At 44.3% G+C, this 22227-nt stretch overlaps 8 non-coding genes across 8 annotated transcripts; 4 read left to right on the forward strand and 4 right to left on the reverse strand.

The window, feature by feature from the left end:
- Window positions 1-359: 359 nt before the first annotated feature.
- Window positions 360-430, reverse strand: TRNAG-GCC (transfer RNA glycine (anticodon GCC)). Its single transcript has one exon. It is a non-coding gene; the product is annotated as a tRNA-Gly (tRNA).
- Window positions 431-868: 438 nt separating this feature from the next.
- Window positions 869-951, reverse strand: TRNAL-CAG (transfer RNA leucine (anticodon CAG)). Its single transcript has one exon. It is a non-coding gene; the product is annotated as a tRNA-Leu (tRNA).
- A 1313-nt stretch (window positions 952-2264) lies between these two features.
- TRNAD-GUC (transfer RNA aspartic acid (anticodon GUC)) lies at window positions 2265-2336 on the forward strand. Its single transcript has one exon. It is a non-coding gene; the product is annotated as a tRNA-Asp (tRNA).
- Window positions 2337-9405: 7069 nt separating this feature from the next.
- On the forward strand, window positions 9406-9477 carry TRNAE-CUC (transfer RNA glutamic acid (anticodon CUC)). The gene has a single exon. It is a non-coding gene; the product is annotated as a tRNA-Glu (tRNA).
- Window positions 9478-11335: 1858 nt separating this feature from the next.
- TRNAL-CAG (transfer RNA leucine (anticodon CAG)) lies at window positions 11336-11418 on the reverse strand. Its single transcript has one exon. It is a non-coding gene; the product is annotated as a tRNA-Leu (tRNA).
- A 1455-nt stretch (window positions 11419-12873) lies between these two features.
- TRNAD-GUC (transfer RNA aspartic acid (anticodon GUC)) lies at window positions 12874-12945 on the forward strand. The gene has a single exon. It is a non-coding gene; the product is annotated as a tRNA-Asp (tRNA).
- A 924-nt stretch (window positions 12946-13869) lies between these two features.
- On the forward strand, window positions 13870-13941 carry TRNAG-UCC (transfer RNA glycine (anticodon UCC)). Its single transcript has one exon. It is a non-coding gene; the product is annotated as a tRNA-Gly (tRNA).
- Window positions 13942-21319: 7378 nt separating this feature from the next.
- On the reverse strand, window positions 21320-21390 carry TRNAG-GCC (transfer RNA glycine (anticodon GCC)). Its single transcript has one exon. It is a non-coding gene; the product is annotated as a tRNA-Gly (tRNA).
- Window positions 21391-22227: the final 837 nt, after the last annotated feature.

Consider the following 22227-nt stretch of genomic DNA (forward strand, 5'->3'; position numbering starts at 1 on the left):
CCAAGTACCAGTTCAATCCTTCCGAATTGTCCGACTGGCAGACTGGTACCGGCAATGAGGTGACGAGGACAGCTTCAGGGATAGGGATCAGGACGTTGAAGGCGAAGTAGAACGGAGTAGGCAAGATCTTTTTTCAGAAGCCTGGTGCTGTAGGAGCCAAGGAAAGTGGCTTCTCCTTCATGCGACAAGCCAAGGGCTTCTCTGGTCTCTTTGCAAGGTAGGAGCGTGGCTACTGAGTAGAAAGCGGGGGTTTTGGTGGTGAACAGGAAATGCGCTCTTTCCTTGAGATGCAAAAGTCGGACGGAGGCTTCTTGATCACGTCTCCAGAAAGTACTTGTGCTTAAAAGAAGGATCAGCTTTGCATGGGCCGGGAATCGAACCCGGGCCTCCCGCGTGGCAGGCGAGAATTCTACCACTGAACCACCCATGCAGGGGTATTCCTTATTCTCCAGTTCTGTCTCTGATGTTCGTGGACATATTGAGCTATCTCGTCATGTTCCATGCTCTAAATTTTCTTCCTCTTCCTCATCTTTTCCCCTCCACCTTTTCCGTGTTTTCTCCTCCCGACCCTAATTATCTACAGTTGGGGAGTTTCAAAAGGCCCGCCTTCCATGTGTACGTTTCTCTTCCAATCTTCGTACTGTCTGACAAAACTCCAGTTTGGTCCTCAGTTGGGCCACGGCTCCTCCACACCCCCTTCATTCATACATACGCACGTGGAGATTTGGCCTATGAATGGGAGAGAAGGGGCCGGTGTCTTTGGAATCATGGGTCTGGGGAGTCGCTCCCACTTTCTCGAGTAACGCTGAGGCAGCTTCGGTCCCGGGGGGGAAGTGAAGGGGGGAGGGGGAGGCTGCCAAAAGGAACCTGTCAGGAGTGGGATTCGAACCCACGCCTCCAGGGGAGACTGCGACCTGAACGCAGCGCCTTAGACCGCTCGGCCATCCTGACTCAGCACCAAGGTGTTCCCCTCCCTCCTCTCTGAAGAAAATAGTCGCAACAACCACAGTCCTAGATCTTTCAGTTAATTTCAAACAGCTCTTTCTACGAATTCTAACTTCTCCCTCTGGCTCCAGCACTGTCTATGAAGGTCCACCTGTCCAGAACCAACCTTCCACACCTCTTGCGGGCCTTTCTTCCCGCATCTCCAGGCCAACACATAACACCCTCCGGAAGGCCCCAAAAGACCAGCACCGCAACAAACCACCCTCACCTGATCCTACCGCTCCGCCCTGCTTTCCGAACTGTGCCCCAGACCCTCCCCACACCGGTCTCTTGGAGAAATGTTCGAAGATCATTCCCGAGGCTATTCTTTCTTGGAGCGCTTCCCACACCCCCTTGCCCCCCACCACCACCACACTCACACACCCAGATCAATTTCCCCTTTAAATCATTATCATGTTTCAAACAATTCGAACAAAAGATGGGAATATTTTCAGTCTTGATGAGGTGACACAGACGTTCAACAATACTTCAAAACGTTAAATTGTGGAAATGGTTCTCTAGAATTATTTTAAGACCGCCTTGTCTACAATAAACAAAACGGGTTCTCGGCGTCTGCTGTGAGCCGAGCAATGATTCCCAGGACACTAGGGCGGAGGATGAAAGGGAGAGAAGACCGGGCTGATACCTAGGCGCCAAACCGAGGGAGCCCCTGGCCGGCGTCTCACAGAAGGAAAGAAATGGAGACCTGCTCTTACGCAATCTCCTAGGAAAAACAACTTCTCCTGATGCACGTCTCCAAAGCAGGAAGTTCCGGCCTAGCAGTGACCAGGGCACATCGAAGAATCAGTGTGCCAAGGGTCGGGTTGACTGTGAGATAAAACTTAGACCCAGAGGGGACCAGAAGCTCTGAGGGGATTTCTACCTGGGGAGGCATTGAGTGTTGGGGGAGATCATTCCAAAAAGAGAGGCAAGTGAGAATGGAGTTGGCATAGGACAGGTACCAGATCAACACTGCATCCAAGAGAAGAGACCGTCTCAAAAGAGCTGCCGTTGCGGTCCTTGAGCAATCAGCTGCTCTCCCTTCTAGCCCCACCACCCACCTGCCCATCGCCCTTCAGGCGCACCTCCCGCAAAACCACACACATCAACTCACAAGCTAAGGGGAAGAATATTTCGGAAGTCAGTCTCCTTAATTCCGGGAAAGGCTGGACGTCGTGGAGAAACGAGAACTAAATATCGGATAGCCACGGTGTACTGAGAGTCAGAGCCGTTTGATTATACAGGCAGCAGAGTTTGTAAGAACACGCGGTGCAACGGAATCCTCGTTAGTATAGTGGTCAGTATCCCCGCCTGTCACGCGGGAGGCCGGGGTTCGATTCCCCGACGGGGAGAGTCTATGGTTTTCCTTTTTTTGCATTCCGTGTTCCTCACGTTTACCCAACCGTGTTCTCCTCTGCTGCCGCCTTAACTCCCGGTCACCGAAATCTTTCCAAACGCAAAAGATACCTTTGTGGCACCAGGCGGCTCAGTGTCACCTGAACCTCTCCCCTCTAAGTCCTTGCCAATCTCAAGCCTATCCCTTTGCACCCTTCCGGTTGCCCAAGAGCTGGCCCTCCCCTACCCCAGGCAACCAAGGGTCTTTCTGTCTCGCAGGTCTAGTAACACAGTGACTGCTTTATTCCCCTCTTGCCCAGTCGCTGACCTCCAGACCGAAAAGGAAGAGAGAGGTCAGAGGCAAGGTTCGGTGCCCGACATCAGCAGGAGAAGCCTCTGGGTTGCTCATGGCGCACCTTCTCTAGCTGTACAGGTGCAGGGGGCTGTCCGAGTCCAGCACCCCAGGAACCCGTCTCATGCTCCCCAATCCCTGGATCAAAAGGAGCTTACCTCAGTGCCCAGTCTGAATACTCGGGCTCTTGCCTGCAGGTGACACACAGCCAACATCCCCAGATCATACAGTATCACTCACACGCAAACGCTTGCGGACACTACCCGACCAGAAAGTGGACTCAGGAGAACTCCTCCTCGGCAGAAGTAAGGGGAGAGTCATAAAGGACTGGCGTAGGCCAGAGTGCTTGGACAGCGCTGTGTAAGATTGGGGCCAGGGCACTCGGGAGGAAAAAGTTGTGGCAGCCCAACCCATAGCGGTCACAGGCTGGTCCTGGGGCAGTCGTAGGTGTTGGTCCACAACTTGAAACCCGTTCTTGGTTCATTTCACCCGTACCCGAAGAAAGTTGGTGGGCTTGCGCTGTCCTGCCTGCGGGATGTGAACTCTCTTTTCCTCAACCTCACAGTAGGATATAACTACCTCCTTGACCAGCTTCGCTGCTGCGGATTGCTTGTGATTATTGTATCGGGCTGAAGCCGGAAGCATGGAGTCCAGGTGCTAGGACAACTGCACTGAGAGATATGTAACTGAACAGGGGCTGCACCAGGCAGGGTCTCTGACAGAGTGGCAGGAGCCCTGTGCCAGCTGAAGGCATCGCCCAAGGAGGGAGATTGTCAAGCATTCTAGAGAAGTTCTAGGATGGCCTCGGTTAACGTGTGAAGAGAGCGAGTGGGTTTGCGAACACAGCTACAGACAGGCTCTTGTGCTGGCCCCAGCAGGCTGATCAGCAGGGCAGCAGCCTGGCTTTCACTGGGCCTTGGCAGAGGCAGGTCCCTAGAGCCTCTGCGTTGGCTGCTGTGGTGGTGAACAAAGCTAAGTTTAAAGCAGCTGAGTCCCACTAGCCGAAGCCTTTTACGAAGCTCTCTTGCCATACCGCCTACCACTTCGAGAAGGCTCTTCTCTTTTGCCCACCGTCTGCCATGTCCCTATTTTGATTTCACACCTCTTTCCGGACCCTCTGGACATGTTCCCATCTGAGGCACCAGTGGCCCTCTGTCTCTGGCCTCCGAAATCCTCTGAGTCTTTCACATTGTCCGGCTGGATACTGGCTCTCGAGCTCAAACTCAACCTCACTTCATTCCACTTTATTTGAAAAACAACGGAGTGCCTAATCAGTGCATTCTATGTTGTTCAGGTCCTGTGGTCCTGTGTCTTCCCTAGACAAGCAGGAAAGAGTTCCTGCCTACACATCCTAGGAGCTTTTATTCTGGGGAAGACAGACAATGGGATAGAACTTATGCTTATGCTTATTCCAAAGCTTCTGGATCTCATCCATCAGGACATTGCTTCCCATGAAGATCCAACTGAAGCCAGGCCTGCCCATCCTCTGGCCTTCCTATCCATCTCCTCCAGTAACATTTCAACAGAGGACCCTATAGAGAGAGACCAACAAGCAAGTTTTTATAACAGTCTAGGTTTGAGGTGATGAGGATACCACTGGGGTGGTAGCTATGTCACTGAAAAAAAAAAGGGGGGGAGCATATAGGAAAAATGTTGGGAAGGTAGAAACAATTAGTCTAGACAATTATTGGCTATTTGGGGTTGGGGGGATCAGGGTAAGAGAAAGTGACAAGTCTTGGTTGCCAACCTGGGACATTGGTGGTACCCTCTCCAATTAGAGAAATGGGAAAGGGGAGAGTTTGAGGGGAAAGATCACAAGATCAGTCTTGGGCATAGTGAGTTTAAGATGTCTATGTCAAAGATATCTAATAGGCAGATGGAGATAAGAGACCAGAGGTGAGGAGAGTGTTTAGGTGCTGTATAAGAAATTCTAAGAGTCGAAGATGACATAATACAGTCTAGGACTCACCTGAGATCTCTCAAATTCCCCTCCAAACAACTTTAAATTAATAACTTAAAATGAATTCTGGAGTAACAGAACCAATACATGTCTGGCAAAACAATTTTCTGGCCCAAGACAACTTAGTAGATAAGCAGGAAAGGTTTGTCTGACCCAGATGACAATGGAGCTCAGTGCTTTGCTAGACACTCCCCAGCAAGCCAGCAGCAGGTCTACTGGTGGTGGCTCCTGGATCTCCAAACCACAGATGCTAAGGGGGTTGGACAACTAGTCAGAAAGAGATTACAGAGGATCCTTTACTGGCACTGGGTGCAAGACTCTATTGCATTGCCCATGCCTGGATCCAGGTCACAGTTGCAAGATAAGGAGGAGAACAGGACCACTTGCAGCTGCAGGCAAACAGGAATCCTGGTCACAGTTCTATGGAGGAAAAGAGGCTGTAAACCTGAGCACAGTCTAGGAAAGAGCAGTGACCACACCTCTCCTTAAATCATACCACCTTGGAAGAACCAAAAATTTACAGACCCTCCAATAGCTATCTCTGAAAATAGAATAAATAAAGGCCTAAAGCTTGATATAGTATCCTTTGAACCTAGAAAATATTGTGCAACTTTCACATAAAGTTAAAAGTCAAGAAAGAGGTTGGGGAAATGAGCAAATGGCAATGACAGGAAAAAAAATGATCATAGAAAGTTACTTTGGTGACAATGAAGATCAAGACACAAAATTAGAAGAATACAGAGAAGTCAAAAAAGCTACATACAAAGCCTCAGAAGAGAAAATAGAATGTTTAAATAACCTTGTTTTAGGAAAATAAATTAAATAAGTCATCAATGAGTTCCATAAGAAAAAATCCCCAGGACAAAATGGATTCACAAGTGACTTCTACTAAACATTTAAAGAACAATTAACTCCAATACTTTATAAACTATTTGGAAAAATAGGCACAGGAGCCCTACCAAACTCCTTTTATGAAACAAATATGATGCTGATACCTAAACAAGAAAGAAAAAAATTATAGACCAATTTCCTCAATGAATATTGATACAAAATTTTAAATAAAACACTAGCAAGGAGAATACATCAATATATCACAAAGATCATGCACTATGACTAGATGGGATTTATACCCGGAAGTCACAGTTTGTTCATTATCAGGAAAACTTTCAGCATAGTTGACAGTATCAGTAACAAAACCAAGAGAAACCATATAATTGTTTCAATAGATGCTGGAAAAACTTTTGACAAAATACAATACTCATTCCTATTTAAAAAAAAAGAAAACACTAGAAAGCATAGGAATAGATGGCATTTTCCTTAAAATGCTAAATAGTGTCTCTCTAAAAGCATCAGCAAGTATTATTTGTAACTGGGATAAGCCTAGAAGTCTTCCTGATAAGATAAGAGGTGAAGCAAAGATTTCCATTATCACCAATACTATCTAATAATGTACTAGAAATGCTTGCTATAGCAATAAGAGAAGAAAAAGAAATAGAAGGAATTACAATAGGCAACGAGGAAAGAAAAATATCACTCTTTGCAGATGAAGTAAGGGTATACTTAAAGAATCCTAGAAAAACAACTAAAAACCTAGTTGAAATAATGAACAATTTCAGCAAAATTTCAGGATATAAATTAAACCCACACAAATCATCAGCATTTCTATATAAAAGTCCAGCCCCAAGAGATAGATAGCTCCATTTAAAGTAACAGACAACATTAAATTCTTGGAAGTCTGACTGCCAAGAAAAACCCAGGATCCATATGAACACAATTACAAAACACTTTTCATACAAAGTCATATCTAGACAATTAGAAAAATATTCATTGCTCATGGGTAAGTTGATTCAAGATAATAAAAATCACAATTCTACTTCAAGTAATTTACTTATTCAGTGCCATACAAATCAAACTACCAAAAATTATTTTATAGAGCTAGAAAAAAATTACAAAATTCATGTGGAAGAGCAAAAGCTCAAGAATATCAAGGGAATAAAAAAAATGTGAAGGAAGGTGGTACTGGCTAAGAAATAGAGCAGTGGATCAGTAGAAGAGATTAGGTGTACAATGCTCACTAGTAAATGACCAAAGTAATCTAGTTCTTCATAAACACAAAGATCTGAGCTTTGGGCACAAGAACTCACTTGTTTAGTCATTTTCAGTCTTGTTCAACTTTTCATGACCCCTTTGGGGTTTTCTTGGCAAAGATAAAGGATTAGTTTGTCATTTTCTTCTCCAGTTCTTTTTACAGATGAGGTAACTGAGGCAAACAGGGTTAAGTTACTTGCCCAGGGTCACAGAGCTGGTAAGTGTCTGAGGCTAAATTTGAACTCAACTTCCTGACTCCATGCCTTTCATTTTATGCATTGTATTACCTAGCTGCACCTTGGAAAATAGGAATAGATATAGACCAACATTTCACTGTCTACCAAGATAAGGTCAAAATGGATACACGATTTAGGATAAATGGTAATATCATAAGCAAAGTAGGGGAGCATGGAATATTTTACCTGTCAGATCTATGGATAAGAGAAAAAATTATGAACTAACAAGAACAAGAGAATTGCAGGATGTAAAATGGATAATTTTTTATTTTTTTTTAAAGCAATTGGGGTTAAGTAACTTGCTCAAGGTTACACGGCCAGTTATTTCTGGGTGTGGTGCTGAGTATATGAGCCCAGATTCGATCCCAGGTCATCCCGACTCTGGGGCCAGTACTCTTACTCACTACGCTAAAATGGATAATTTTGATTACACTAAATTAAATTTTTAAGGTTTTGCACAAACAGTGCAGCCAAGATTAAAAGGAAAGCATTTTTTATAGCAAGTTGTTTTGATAAAGGTCTCATTTCTCAAATATATAGAAATTTAAGAATAAGGACAAGGAATAAGAGGCATTCCCCAATTGATAAATGGTCAAAGGATATGAACAGCAGTTTGCAGACAAAGAAATCAAAGCTATCTATAGCTATACCCAAAAAAAAAGAGCTCTAAATCACTACTGATTAGATAAATGCAAATTAAAACAGCTCTGAGGTACCACCTCACACCTATCAGATTAGCTAAGATGACAGAAAAGGAAAATGGAAAATGTTGGAGGAAATATGGAAAAATTCTGTTGGTGGAGTTATAAAATGATCCAACTATTCTGTAGAACAATTTGTAATTATGCCTAAAGGGATATAAAACTGTGCATACCCTTTGATCCAGAGATTTTTTTAAAGGAAAAGGAGCTATTGATATTGATATTAAAATGTATGTCAGAAATGAAAATATTGATAGCAGCTCTTTTTGAAGTGGCAAAGAATTGGAAAGTTAGGGGATACCATCAATTGGGAAATGGCTGAACAAATCTTGGTGTATGATTATGATGAAATACTATTGTGCTCCAAGAAATGACAAGCAAGATCCTTTCAGAAAAACCTGGAAAAATTTTACATGAATTGATGCAGTGTGGAGTGAGCAGAATTGGGATAATACTGTACAGCATAAAAGCAATATTGTGCAGCGATAAACTGTGAATAACTTAAATATTCTCAGCAACACAATGATCTGAGACAATGCCAAAGGACTTATGACGAAAAATGCTATCCACCTCCAGAGAAAGAATTGATGGAGTCTGGATGCAGATAGCAACATTTTTTTTAATTTTCTTTTTTTCTTAGCTTTGGTTTTTGTCTAATTTTGTTTTGTTTTGGTCTGTGTTTTCCCTTGCAACATGGCTAATACAGAAATATGTTTTGCATAACTGCATATGTATAATCTATGTCAAATTGCTTGCCTTCTCAAGGAGAGGTGAAGAAAGAGATGGAGAGAATTTGGAACTCATAATTTTAAAGAACGAATGTTAAAAATTATATTTACATGTAATTGGGGAAAATAAGATACAATTTTTTAAAAGAAAATAAAACTTTTTTAAAGAGGAAAATACTAAGAGTCATCTTCTCGTGGATGATACTTGAAGGAAGGATGGTCCTCAGTCCTGAGGGTTTGTAAAATGGGACAGGACACTGGGTTTTGCCTAAGCTTCTCACGCTAACCCTTACACAACCCTGCCGCCCCGCCTCCCCATTTGTATTTGTAGTGGCACGCGCCCCAGAAGAAAGACAAGTGAAACAATTTGAAGGATTTGGAGAAGCCCTCTCCAATTCCGTGAGAATTCTCTCGCGGTTGAATACATCTAGGAGAATGAGACTCCCTCCTTCCCGGGCTCAGGGTCAACCAAGCTCTTCCTCAGTTAGTCCTGGCAGGCTGAAGGAGCTGATACTGACTAGAAAAGTAAAGAATCCGGCAGCCAGACCATAACCAAATGAATAGTTGCTTAGCCAAAGGAAGGGGTCGTACAAAGGCATGCAGATATCCGCAAAAACCCTGAAGAGAGAGAAAAGTGTGTCACAGGATAAAGGAGAAGTTGAAGAGACGCTATGAATAAAAGGTGGAAGAGTAGCAGGTATTAAGGTGTGGAATGAGGGATTCCGGGGAAAGATAGGGTAGGTAGAAGTTTGGGATTTGAATTCTGTGTAGGTTCTTTGTTCTTGCGAGACAGAGGGTGGTAGCATTTAGAGGAAAGACGACGAGGGTAGGAGAGGAGCAACGATAAAGGTCGGGCGTGGTTGGTAGTGACAATGGAATTGCAAGTGAGAGTAGTCCAGGGGAGAGGCCAGCTGTAGGACCAATAGGTCCCCTGAAGAAAACAAAGAAGACAAGGGGATGGTGCAGAAGGCCAGTGCTGTACTGAACTACTGAACTAGGGAGAGATAAATCCCTTACGTGCTCCCTGGTGGTCTAGTGGTTAGGATTCGGCGCTCTCACCGCCGCGGCCCGGGTTCGATTCCCGGTCAGGGAAGGATCTTTTACGCCGTACTCCAACAGATGACCACTAACACCATAGACTGCTCGTACTTCATTTAAGGACAGCATGGTACAGAAGCGCCCGTCTCAAGCATTCTTTCAGTCCATCCAAACCGAAAGGCTTGGCGATACAAGGACGAGGCAAAGGGCAGGGACCCAGCGTGTAAGGCGAGGCAGAACAGAGGTCAACAACAAACGTTAGCCCTAGACTTTGTCCTTTACGTGTCCTGGAAGGAGGACTTTCACTGATGGCCATGAGCCGAAGAGCCAAGGACTTCTCTGGCATCCGCAAGTTAAGAGGCAAGTAGTGGGCTTGTCAAGGCAGTCAAGAGAAGATGGGCATGATGTTCGTGACCGGGAAAGGTGCTCCTTCCTGGAGATGCAAGTGTTCTTCGGGGAGCTGTCCAAAAGGTCAGCAAGGGCAGCCAGACACTTCCATATAGGATTTCTATTAAAATTCTGCTATCCATAAAGCAGAAATCAAACCTGGGCCTCCCTAATGGCAGAGGAGAAGTATACCTCCGAAACACTCACTCATGCAAGACTTTCAGCTTTGTCTCTGATCCCCGTGGACACACACAGACTTCTGGCAGACCGTGCCCCAGGGCCAAAATTTGACACACATGCTCATGCTAACCTACAACTTTTGCCTTCCTTCTCGGCTTCCTCGACCTCCTCCCTCCTAAACTTCCTTCTTCTTTTTCTTCTTCATCTTCCTCCTACTCACTGCTCCATTCTCCTTTTCTTCCTCTTCTTCCCTGATGTCATGGTCCTCTTCCAAAATAAACGACAAACCCAACCTGTGAGTAGACTGAGCTGCCTGAATGGGGACACAGCTAGTTGGGTAACTCAGTTCTTCCTTTCCCTCTCCTTCTCCTTCTCCTCTCCAAAGGAAGGTAAATTTTGATGGCCAGAAACTGCCCACTTAACTTGGGGTTTACTGGCTAGATTCCTTCCTTCCCTTCTTTCAACTTTCACAAAACCTTAAACTCAGTTCACTCTGAAGCCTCATAGATTGGACCACAATAGGTCCCTGCCCAAGCTCTACTTAATGTCTCTATTTTGGGCCCTCCATGCTTAAAGTGGCTGTCAATGGTAATAGTTTCTCTTTGGAACAGTAAGATTAAGGGTCTGACCCCTCATGGCTTGATTTTTTCCCCGTTTTTTCTTTTTCTAATTAAAGGGGCCATCCCTTGAATCACTTCTTAAAGAGGCCTATTCATTGAATGGGCATCACCTCACTCTGAATTTAGTACCTGAAAAGGCTTTAGCCTTAAAGAGCCAAGGTCTCCCATTGCATCTTGGGTCATCTCCAGTCATCCTGATGAAATCAAGTCACTGGATCCAGATGGCTCTGGAGGAGAAAATGAAGCTGATGACCTTACACAGCCCTTCCTCACTCAAATCAAAGTCCACTGCAAGTCATGCCATCATTGCCCTGACTCTTCGAAAACGAAAGACAAACAACCTCTTCTTACTCCTCCTGCTGCTCCTCCTCCTTCCCCTCCCCCTCCTCTTCTTTCTTTTCCTCCTACCGTTGCTACACCACTTCCTCTGGCAGTCTTATGATTTAACTATCTGTAGTTACCCAAGTGTGCGTTTCTCTTCTACGTGCCAAAACTCCACTTTGGTCCTCAGACTGGCAACGGTTCCTCCACGCACCCTTCTTCATCCACATGCATGCACGTGGAAGATCAGCCTTTGAAGGCCTGTGAGTAGAGTTGAATGGGTGAATGGGCCTGTGAGTAGAGTTGAATGGGTGAATGTCGGTGGAATTAAGGGCCTGGCCAAGTTTGGTCTTCTTCACTTCATGGTCAGGCAGCACGGGACCGTAGTGGAAAGCAAAAAGAAACTGTCAGGAGTGGGATTCGAACCCACGCCTCCAGGGGAGACTGCGACCTGAACGCAGCGCCTTAGACCGCTCGGCCATCCTGACTCGGCACAAGAACTGCCCCCTCCCTCTCTGAAGATAAAAGTAGAAACACAACCATAGGCTTAGACTACACAGTTCATCTCACCCACTTTCTTTCATCCGTTCTAACCTCTCCCTCTGGCACCAGTACTAAGAAAGTCCACAAGTCCAGAAACATCCTTCCACACACGATGCGCGCCTTCCTGTCCGCCTCTCCATGCCAACACAAACACCCTCCCGCGGGGCTCACAGACCTGCAGCACAACAAAATACCCTCACCTGACCCTCCTGCGCCTCCGGTTCATCGAATCGCCGCTGTTCTGACCTTCTCCAACTGCGACCCGACCCTTCTGCCCCTGTCTCTTTGGGCAACCACACTAGCTCATCCCCGAGGCCATTCTTTCTAGACCTGTCCTTTTTTCAAAGAACTGTTCCTCGGCACTTTATGGGAGCTAAGCAATGGTTCCCACAGCACTGAAGCTGGGGATGAAGCGGAGGGGGCGAATCAGAGGACGAAAAACTGGAAGCCTGCCCTCACGCAGCGTCCAATTTCCTGGGGACTTTGCCAGGAAACTTGATCCCAAAGCTGGAGAGCTTCTAATGGAGGAGCCCACCTAGCCCGAACCAGAGTCCAGAGCGTAATGGGTGTGCAAGGGTCAGGTCAATTTTGAGACCTGTGAGGCAAAGCTTAGACCCAGAGGGGCCTAGAAGCTCTGAAAGGATTTCCACCATCATTCTAAAAAAAGTAGGGGACTGGCGAGTAAGAAGGGGGATTCCATGGGACTAGGACCGGATCAACATTGCAGCGAAAGTGAAGATTGTCCAGGAGGGAAGGGACCTACTCAAAGGAACTATGTGGTAGCTGAGCAATCAGCTGCTTGCCCTTCTCTCCCTACCACCCACCAACTTCCCTCACAGCACCACTCTTTCTCAAACATATCTACCCACCGGTCGCCTTCGATACCGTCCTCCTCCTGCGGAATCCTCTCCTCTCCTGCCCCCATTTTACCTCCCCCAGTGACTCCCACTTGATCAATAATAAAGGCCAACTTTCATGCTAGAAGGACTGTTTTACCTTAAAGTCCCTGAACATGTTTCTGTTTTTTAAAGTTTATTGAAAATTCTATTTCAATACCATTAGTTTCTTAGGAAATTGGATTTCGTTTTCTGCCTATTGGCCTCTGGAGAATTTCAAAAAGGTCAAACACATACATATTAACACACACACGCACTAATGTACATGTTAAGTTGAAGAATTTCGGCTTTTGGAAGTCATTCTTTTTAATTCTGGGAAAGAATAGACGTCCTGGAAAACAAGGAATGAAAAGTAGGATGACTGTGGAGGGTGCACCGAGAGATCTCGAATGGTTTGAATAGGCAGGCATCAGAGTTGGAAAGGAGGAAGTGGCCTTTGTGTTTTGTCATAGTCGTGTGTGTTTAGGGCCAGGTCTGCAGGCAAAATCGAGCTGTGTAACAGGTTCCTCGTTAGTATAGTGGTCAGTATCCCCGCCTGTCACGCGGGAGGCCGGGGTTCGATTCCCCGACGGGGAGTATCCTTTTCTTTGCACACTACTGCCTCAACTCTGAGCCACAGCTGAAGTTCCTCTACTTACTGCTGCCTCAACTCTGAACCACCGCTCTTTCCAAATGCGGTGGCTCAGCGTCACCTGAAACACTTCCCTCTACGTCCTTTCCGAAAGCAAGCCTGATCTTTTGCACCCTCTGCACCCTCTGCACCCTCCCCACCCTCTGGTTGCACTCTCCGCACGGTCTGCACCCTCCCCACCCTCCGGGTTTCCCAGGTCTTCCCCTATCCCAGGAGCCCAAGGAGCTCTGTCGCTCAGGTCTGGTAGCACAGTGGCTGCTTCATTCCCCTCTTGCCCAGTTGCTGACCCCCATACCGAAAAGGAAGCCAGACTGGGCAAGAGGGGAATAAATCAGTCACTGGGTTACTAGACCCGCGAAACAGAGTCCCTTGAGAACCTGAGGCAGGGAAGGGCCGGCTCTTGGGCAACCCAGAGTCTGAGGAGGGTGTAAAGGGATAGGCTTGAGTTTGACAAGGACTTGGGGGGGAGGGGGGAGTGGTTCAGGTGACATTGAATCGCCTGGTGCCAAAAAGGTACCTTTTGCGCTTAGAAAGACTTCGGTGACCGGGAATTGAAGTGGCAGCAGAGGAGACCTGTTGGGTTAACGTGAGGAACAGTAGAGGAGGGTGTCTCTGGCAGAAGTGGCAGGAGACATGTGCCAGTTGAAAGTTTGGGTCCAGGAGAGCGGCCGTCAAGGAAGCAAGAGATCTGACCTGGCCTTGGCTAGTGAGCAAGAGATCTGACCTGGCCTTGGCTAGTGAGTGGAGCGAGCTAACCAGCTAGCGAGTAAAGCTGCGGGCAGGGTTCTTGTGCTGGCCCCAGGGCGGGGAAGATCAGAGGGAAGCAGCTAGGGATCTGGACCTCGCAGAGACAAAAATAACTAGCATCAGCGTTGGTGGTATAGTGGTAAGCATAGCTGCCTTCCAAGCAGTTGACCCGGGTTCGATTCCCGGCCAACGCAACTGGACTTTTTCAGTACTATTCTCCTTTCACCGGCAGTCTCTTAAGTTCCTTCCTTGACATCTCTCCTCCTTCGGGGCCTCTAGGCGTTGCTAGTAGCCCTTCATCTCTGTCCTCTCTACATCTGCTTGTTTGCTGGCATTTGTATTCAAATCTCCACCTCACTACTCCATTTCACTTTTATTGAACATCAACGGAGGGCCTTAGAGAGCTGCACCTTTGGTAGATGAACAGGAAAGACGCCCTGCCTCCATGTCCTAGGAATTTTTATTCTGAAAGTGACTGACATTGAGATAGCGTTTATCCTCACGCACTCCAAAGGATCTGGACCTCATCCAGCAGGACATTCCTTCCGAAGGTAGAGATACAACTGAAGTCAGCCCTGCCAGTCCTCTGGCATTCATATCTATCTCCTCCAATAAGATTTTGACAGTGCTCTGGTTGTATCTGGGTCTCTACCCCTTTTTCCATTCTGATCCAAACCCCTTGTCTGTTTTCAGTAGACAGAGTACAAAAATGTGCAAACATTATTTGCATTATATGTATATTGCTTCATATATATGTATATGCACATATATGTATATATGAACATATATATATATATATATATTGCTTCATCACACACTCAGCTAACACACATACAAAAGCCCTGATGAATACATTCTATAGTTTGTCGATGGTCTTTAACTGCATAGCATGGTCTGGATCATTAAGTGTTTTCCAAGCACTAGGTTTTGGCTTTGGTTTGGTTTGTTTTGTTCTTTTTTGTTTTGGTTTTGGTGTTGATGGTTAGGCCTAAATCTGTAGACTCAGTGGAATCCCATCTGGAGTCTCTCCACAGTTCTGGGGCTTAAGAGCCAAACTTCATCTGCAAGCAGGAGTTTCTGGGCAACTTCACCAGCATTAGGGTGATGGCTCTGAACCAGTTCCTTTTTCTGCCAAGTCATTAATATCTTTGGGAACATACATCCCTTTGTTTTACACCTTGCCAGATACATGGGACAACAGAGGAGCCCTATGGAACAGAGGTAATCTCTATTGCTTCAACTCCCTAACAATCCTGTAGAATTTTGAGATATGCTCATGAGACAGACCTTGCTCTGGAAAGGCAATGTTGTGTTCTATTGAATCAAATGTTCCTGTTTTGTCTCCTTTTAAAGATTCAACAGGTAATAAATTGAGATAAATCTTGTATTCTCTACATCTTTCTGTAAGATGTAAGGAACTTTCAGGATTTCCCAAGCTCCACTAATGAAATGTTCCCCTCCTCTATACAATTTTCTGCAAGGTTACAGGGCAAAGAACAAGAGGGCATGTAATCTTTTGTTTGTTTGTTTATGCCTCTGGATATGGTCCTATGATTTTTTTTTTGCTTTTTCTTTTGGAGGGCAATTGGGGTTAAGTGACTTGCCCAAGGTCACATGGCTAGTTTTTTTTATTAAGTGTCTGAGGCCAGATTTGAACTCAGGTCCTCCCAGGCTGGTGCTCTATTCACTGAGCCACCTAGCCACCTCTTATGGTCCTATGATATTGCCCTAATAAATAACTAACCTTAAGCAAGGGTAAATAGTAAACAAGATCAAGGGAGAGTCCTTGTACATAGTCTGCATTCTTTTGGGGTGTCTGAATTCTTTTGGGTCATATAGACCTTCTTTTGGGGGACATATAAACTCTGTGAGCCCCTTGGATCTTAGGCTCTGTATGAAATGGTCCTGTAATAAACAGACTATTGATTACACCCCCATCTTGTTATTCTCACAGCTCGATAGCCCACCAACTGCGATGGCCACAGTAGTGGGATGGTGAAGATGTCTTCACTTATGGGAGTTTATTGGGGGACATCACCTGTAAAAGTCTGTCTGTGCCCTTGTAATACAGTAAAGTGTATAGAAGTAGGTGGATGCAAATAAAAGAATGAAACAAGCAAAATCAATCACCTACTATGTGCCAGACACTATGCTAAGTGCTTGGCAGTTATCTCCTTTGATCATTATAGCGACTGTGGGAGGTTGATACTGTTATAACAGTTTCACACTTTGCTGTTTTACAGTTGAGAAATAAGAGCCAAAAACAAGTTACATTTCTTGTCCAGGGTCACACATTTAGTAAGTGTATGAAGCCCAAGTTGAATTGAGGTTTTCCAGACTGGAGGCCCTGTACTATCCTCTGAGTCACTGAACTGCTCTTTATGCATACTCCCAGGGTCCAAACATAGGGCATTACATTGATTAAGTTAGATTCCACCTTCCTCTTATGCCCATTGTCTACTGAGGCAAAATTTCTTCTCAAATGCCACTTGCTCCTAAGTCCAGATTAGTCCACTTAAGTAATTTATCTTTATTAACATAATGCTCAAATTCATTAACATACTTCACCAAAATACCTGCCCAGATTTCTAAGAAAATTTCAGGTTCATAGCTCTTTTTGTCACAATAAAGAACTGCAAACTAAGAAGGTGCCCATCAGTTAAAGTGTGGCTGAATAAATGATGCTATATGAATGGGATAGAATATTATTGCTCCAAAAGAAATTATGAAATTTCAGAAAAACCTGGAAAGAACTGTGTGCTCTGTTGCAGACTGAGGTGAGTTCAAGGAGGAGAACAATTTATATGATAAAAAAAAATATTGTAAAGACAAATTACTTTGAAAGACTTGAGCCTTCTGATAACACAATAACAAATCACAATTCCACAAGACTCATGATGAAACATGCTACCCATTTCCAGTTAAAAAGGTGATATACTCAAAGTGCAGATTGAGGTACTATATATATCTGGTCAAAGGGAGAATGTTTTTTGCTTGATAATACAAGTTTGTAATAAGGGTGTTTTGCTTGATTATACAAGTTTGTAATAAAGTGTTGTTTCCCTTGCTTTTTCAGTGGGGTGGGAATAGTGGGAGAGAGAGAAAGAAGATCTTCATGAAAATAAAATAAAATTTAGTCTTAAAAAATATAATAGTGGTCAACCCTTAAAAATAGAAAATAAAGAAGGAAAACAACTTCAAAATACTTAAGAACTCTGATCAGTGCATTGACCAACCATGATTCCAAAGGACAGTGATGAAGAATAATTTACACCTTCTGATAATCAATCAAAAAGCATTTTTAGGTGTCTATATTTCAGGCATTGTGATGGTTTCAAAGATCAGAATAAGAGGAAGATTTGGTGGAATGATCAATATAGTTATTTGTTTTGCTTTACTATCCATATTCATTAGAAGGGTTTTGTTTTTCTTTTCAATAGAGGATAGTGTGAGAGGGAGAGAAATAAATGCAATTTAATTTTTTTAACAAAAAAATTTGACCTAGAAAAGACCCAGTCAGATTGGTAGCCAAAAAGGGAGAAACAGAGAGAGGAAGGGGAGACAGACAGAGAGACAAAATCAGATAAAAACATAGAGACAAAAAGAGACTGAGACAGAGACTCAAAATGAGAGAGAGAGAGGGAGACACAGATAGATGCACAGATAGAGCCAGAGTCACTGAGAATGACAAAGATAGATAAAGAGAAAGATTGAGAGTCAGAAAATTAAAAAAAAAATAAGAACGGAAGTATATTACAGGGCTCCAGAAGGCAATGGAAGAGGACATGTAGAGGGAGAAGGTAGTGGAAAATACTATATGCAGAGAAGTAGCCACGGAAGTAGTATGAAGGAAAAAACCTTTCAGCTGATTAGGTGGTCAGTTAAGATAACTGGTTGTCCTAGAGAAGGCAGGTTCAATCAAAGAATAAGATATGAAGTCAGAGGGTAAATTAATTCAGAAGTGAGCAGGAGGTAAGAAAATAGAAGCAACTAGCCAAGGCCACCCTCTCTAGCAGTTTTTCTTTGAAAGGGAGCTAAGATATAGTTCCATAGTTTGGTGAAAATGGCAGGGGCAAAAGAAGGTTGCATGTCTGTAGGTGCAAGAATGAGCTAGTGCATGGGAAGAGATTGAAAATGAGGGGTAACAATGAAGGGGACAAGCTCCCAAAAGAGAAAGTAGGGGATGGAATCAGGACACAAGAGAAAGAGAGCTTTGTTAGTGGGGCTCACCTCTTCCATTAGAGAATGAAACAAGGTGAAGAGAATGGGAGCGACCAGGTGCTTTGAGATGTAGAGTGGGGTATTAGAATTAACTGGTGCTGGATATGAGAATGTAAAGTCCGTGTAGATGAAAAGTAGGATGTGAAGTCTTATGAAGGGGAAAGCATGTTGCAGGTGGTGCAAAGAAGTCTGAAGAGAAGAGAAGATCTGGCACAGTAGGAGTGAAGCTCCTGATATACAATCCTGAAGGCATAGAAGTATTGTGGGGCTGCAGTAGGAAACCAGTTAAGATGCCATATCATAAATTTATAGTTGTTCTACTGGGTTGGTTTCCACAACATTCTCCAAAATCCTTCACTGAGGGTTGAGGAGGAAGGGGGAAAGAGGATGCCTGATTGGGGAAAGAGGTTTCAGTCCTTGTTGAAAGAGAGAGGTAGGGGTGATGATAGAACAGGGTTCAGTGAGTCAAGATTAGGTCTTGACAAGAAATGATTGGTTTATGACAAAAGAGGGGGGGAAATAGTAGAGAAGAAATTAAGGACAATTAATGAAATACTTTTGAATTGTTTAACCTTAGTGTGCCAAATAGGAGATTAGAGAGAAAAGGCACTAATGCATATAGGAGTGGAGTGGAAGAGGGAGAGATGGGGAGTATAGAGGGAACTTAGAGGCAGAGGTAGGGATGAAGAAGAGTGTAGGCAATCTGGGAGTTTTCATGGTCTCCAGTAGGCCCAGACCTTCCTCTTCTGGTTATTGACTGGAGAAACTATCAGAGATGGTTCGTTCTTATCTGTATCAAAGACTCCGATGAAATCTTGGGGGACAGGAGATTCCAATGTCCAATTCTACTTCAGGAATATATAAGAAGCTTCACTATTTAGCAAGGGCATGTATAGATAGAAAGCTACCAAATGTGTTAAAGATGTCCCAGTTGAGAAAGAGTGAAATGGTAAAAGTGGTAGTTTTGGAGGCCAGGAGTCAGTCAATTTGCATTTCTGAAAACATCTACTATGTACCAGGCACTATGCTAAATGCTCTGTATACAAAGTAAACAAAACAAGAGAGAGGGAGGAGATAGGGGGAGAGAGAGAGACAGAGAGAGACAGAGACAGAGAAAGGCAGATGGTCTGCTAGGAGAGACTTTCTGCAAACAACTATGTACAAACAAGTTACATACAAGATAAATTGGGGAAATTCTCAGAGGGTAGGTTTTCAGAGTAATGAGGATTTGAAAAAGGCATCTTGCAAAGATGGAGCATCAGCTGAGACTCGAAGGAAGCCAGGGAAGCTAGAAGGTGAAAATGCAAAAGCAGAATTCCAGGAATAGGGGACACCCAGGGTACAGAGATGGAATCTCTTACTTAAAGGATCAACAAGGATCCCAGTATTACTATATCTCAGGTTATGCAGGGTAGAGAAGAGGAAGCACAGGAAAGGTTGGAAGGAGCCAAGTTATGAAAGACTTTATTTTTTTTTATACAACAAAGACAGCTAACATTCTTTGCAATGGAAATTGGAATTCAGCATGTAATTTCTTTCTTTTTATTAATTTTTAGTTTTCAGTACTTGCTTTTACAAAATTTTGAGTTCTAAAATTTCCGCCCTCTGCCCCCTTCCCTCTTCCCAAGAGGGCATGCAATCTGACATAGACTATACAAGTATGGAATGGAAATATTAAACATAATTCTACATTAGTCATGTTGTGAAAGAAGAATCAGAATAAAAGAGAAAAATCATATGAGAAACAAAAAAACAACAAAAGAAAGAAGATAGTATGCGTAGATCTGCATTTAGACTCCATAGTTCTCTCTCTGGATGTGGATATCATTTTTCATCATGAGTTTTTTGGAATTGTTTTAGGTCATTGAATTGCTCATAATAGTTAAGTCTAACAAAGTCAGTCATTGCACAATGTTCCTTTTGCTGGGTACAGTGTTCTGCTTCTTCTCACTTCACTCATCATCAGTTCGTGCAAGTATAAAGGTCTTTAAAAGGACAGTATATGTGATCCAGGGGTCAATAGGGAACCACTGGAGTTCACTGAATGAATAGGGCAAAGATATGGTCAAACTTGAGCTTCAGGTAGATCAGGTAGATCAATTTGACAGCAGAGAGGAGGTTAGATTGGAGTGGAGAGAGACTTGATGAAAGGACAACAAGCATCAGAATAATAGGGGGGGGAGTTGAGGACAAAAGAAAGTGAAGAGTCTAGTTTGGCACCTGGGTTATCATTCTGGGTGCCTTGGAAATTGGTGGTGCCCTATGCAGTTAGAGAAAGGGGAGGGTCATATGAAGGGAAGATCATAAGATCAGTTTTGGACATGGTGAGATTAAAATGTCCATATGCAAATGACTCTCAAATTTACTTATAAAGCACTAACCTCAGTCCAGGAAAGATGGCAAGGGAGGTAAAATTTTGAGTTGTGAATTCTTATTGTGTATGTAGGTGCTTTATTCAGAAGAGGCAAGCAGGTGGTAGCACTTGGGGAAATGGGATCAGTGGCTAGATGAGTATCGGTTGGTAGTGACGGTAGGGCACAAATGAGAGTAGTTTGGAGAAGAGAGCAAACTCGAGTCCTAAGGATGCCCAGAAGCTGAATAAAGAAGGGATAGGGGAGAACGTTGTGCTGAGTTGGGAAAGAGAAAATTTCTGTATGTTTTCCCTGATGGTGTAGTGGTTAAGATTTGGTACTTTCACTACTTCGACTTGGGTTCGATTCCCGGTCAGGGAACCTTATTTTGTTCTGACTTCCAGTAAACCAGCAACATCAAGGAGAGTGTGCCTTCTTTCCCGATCTTCTGCCTGGTTCCTTGCTGTATTGCTTGGTAGGCCCAGTTGCTAAATCCTACGGATTGTGCAAACGAAGTGGGGTAGCATCAAACTTCCTAGAGGTCTTTAGATTCCTTAGAGATATGTGGATTTGTTTTGTTATACGAATAGTTTTCCTTTCTCAAGAGCACAGGTTTTCTCTGGCTTTCTCCAATTAGTGAGGGATCGGTGGTTAAGGTTGAAGTGCCAAGGTGAGGAATGGTAGTACAGAGCAGGCAATGCTCTCCCACTTGCGGATGCAAGGGATTTGCTGGTAGATGTCCAAAAGTGGACTAGGTGCAGTCTTCAAATTTCTGGGAGTTCAGCACTCAGGGATACAAGGGTCTTGGTTAGAGATTTCCAAAATTGGGTAAGGTGGTGTAGGCAAATACCTTCTCAAAGTTTTGGTGTACCAGGTGTGGCCAGAAACATTGTAAGAGTTCAGCACTCCGGGGATATGCGGATCTTGCTGGGAAATTTTCGAAATTGCCATAGTTAATGTAGCCCAATACCCTTAGCACGTTATTCTAAAATGTCAACTCTGCATGGGCCGGGAATCGAACCCGGGCCTCCCGCGTGGCAGGCGAGAATTCTACCACTGAACCACCCATGCAAGGAGTAATAAATTCCTTCTTAATACCTCTGATCACCATAGAGACGCGGAGCTTTCTTGTGGGACAGTCCCAGCATCCAAAATTGGACGCAACATGCACTCACCCTAACCTAGAATATTTGGCATTTTCCTTGACTTCCTCGCCATACACCCTCCTCTTCGTTTTCATCTTTCTCCTCCCTCACTTTTCCCCTCATCGCACCTCCTCCTCCTGCTGGTTGCTGTGTCTACTCTTTTTCCTCCACAAAAGTCCTGCGAATGCCTTCAAGTAAGTAACTGGAGGTTAGTATTGGTGGGAAGGGGCGAAGGAGGCAAGATGTCTAAGTGTGCATTTCTCTTCCCATCTACCCTATGGCAAAAAGCCAACTTGGTTCCCAGATGCGAGGCACTCCTCCACATAACTTCTAATACACAAGATAACCTTCGAGGAAGATTAGAGGGTTGGAGAGAAGGGGCTGATGTCCTTGGAGTCAGGAGTCAGAGAAGATAGCGCTCTCTTCCTCTCCCGTGAGAACCTGGAATCATATGCGGATAGTAGAATTCGAACCCGCACCTCCCAGAAAAAAACTCTGGCCTGAACGCGAGGCCTTAGATTCCTTGCCCGCTCATTTTTAGATTGCATGATCAGGAAGCATGCCGCTATGAGGTGGGAGGAAGGGGGAGAAAATTTGGAACTCAAAAGCTTGTGGAATTGAATGTTGTAAACTAAATGTAAACAAACAAATTTGAAAAACCATCATCCTGAGAAGGGGTCCATAGGCTGCTGGAGATTTTCAGAGGGGTCAAACACACCAGCATACACATCTACACAGCTGACGCACACGTCTAGGTTGAAGA

This window comes from Petaurus breviceps, unplaced genomic scaffold, assembly GCF_028583685.1.
Source record: "Petaurus breviceps papuanus isolate PSGF00001 unplaced genomic scaffold, PetGlider_PUasm1.0 220, whole genome shotgun sequence".
Classification (NCBI taxonomy): domain Eukaryota; kingdom Metazoa; phylum Chordata; class Mammalia; order Diprotodontia; family Petauridae; genus Petaurus; species Petaurus breviceps.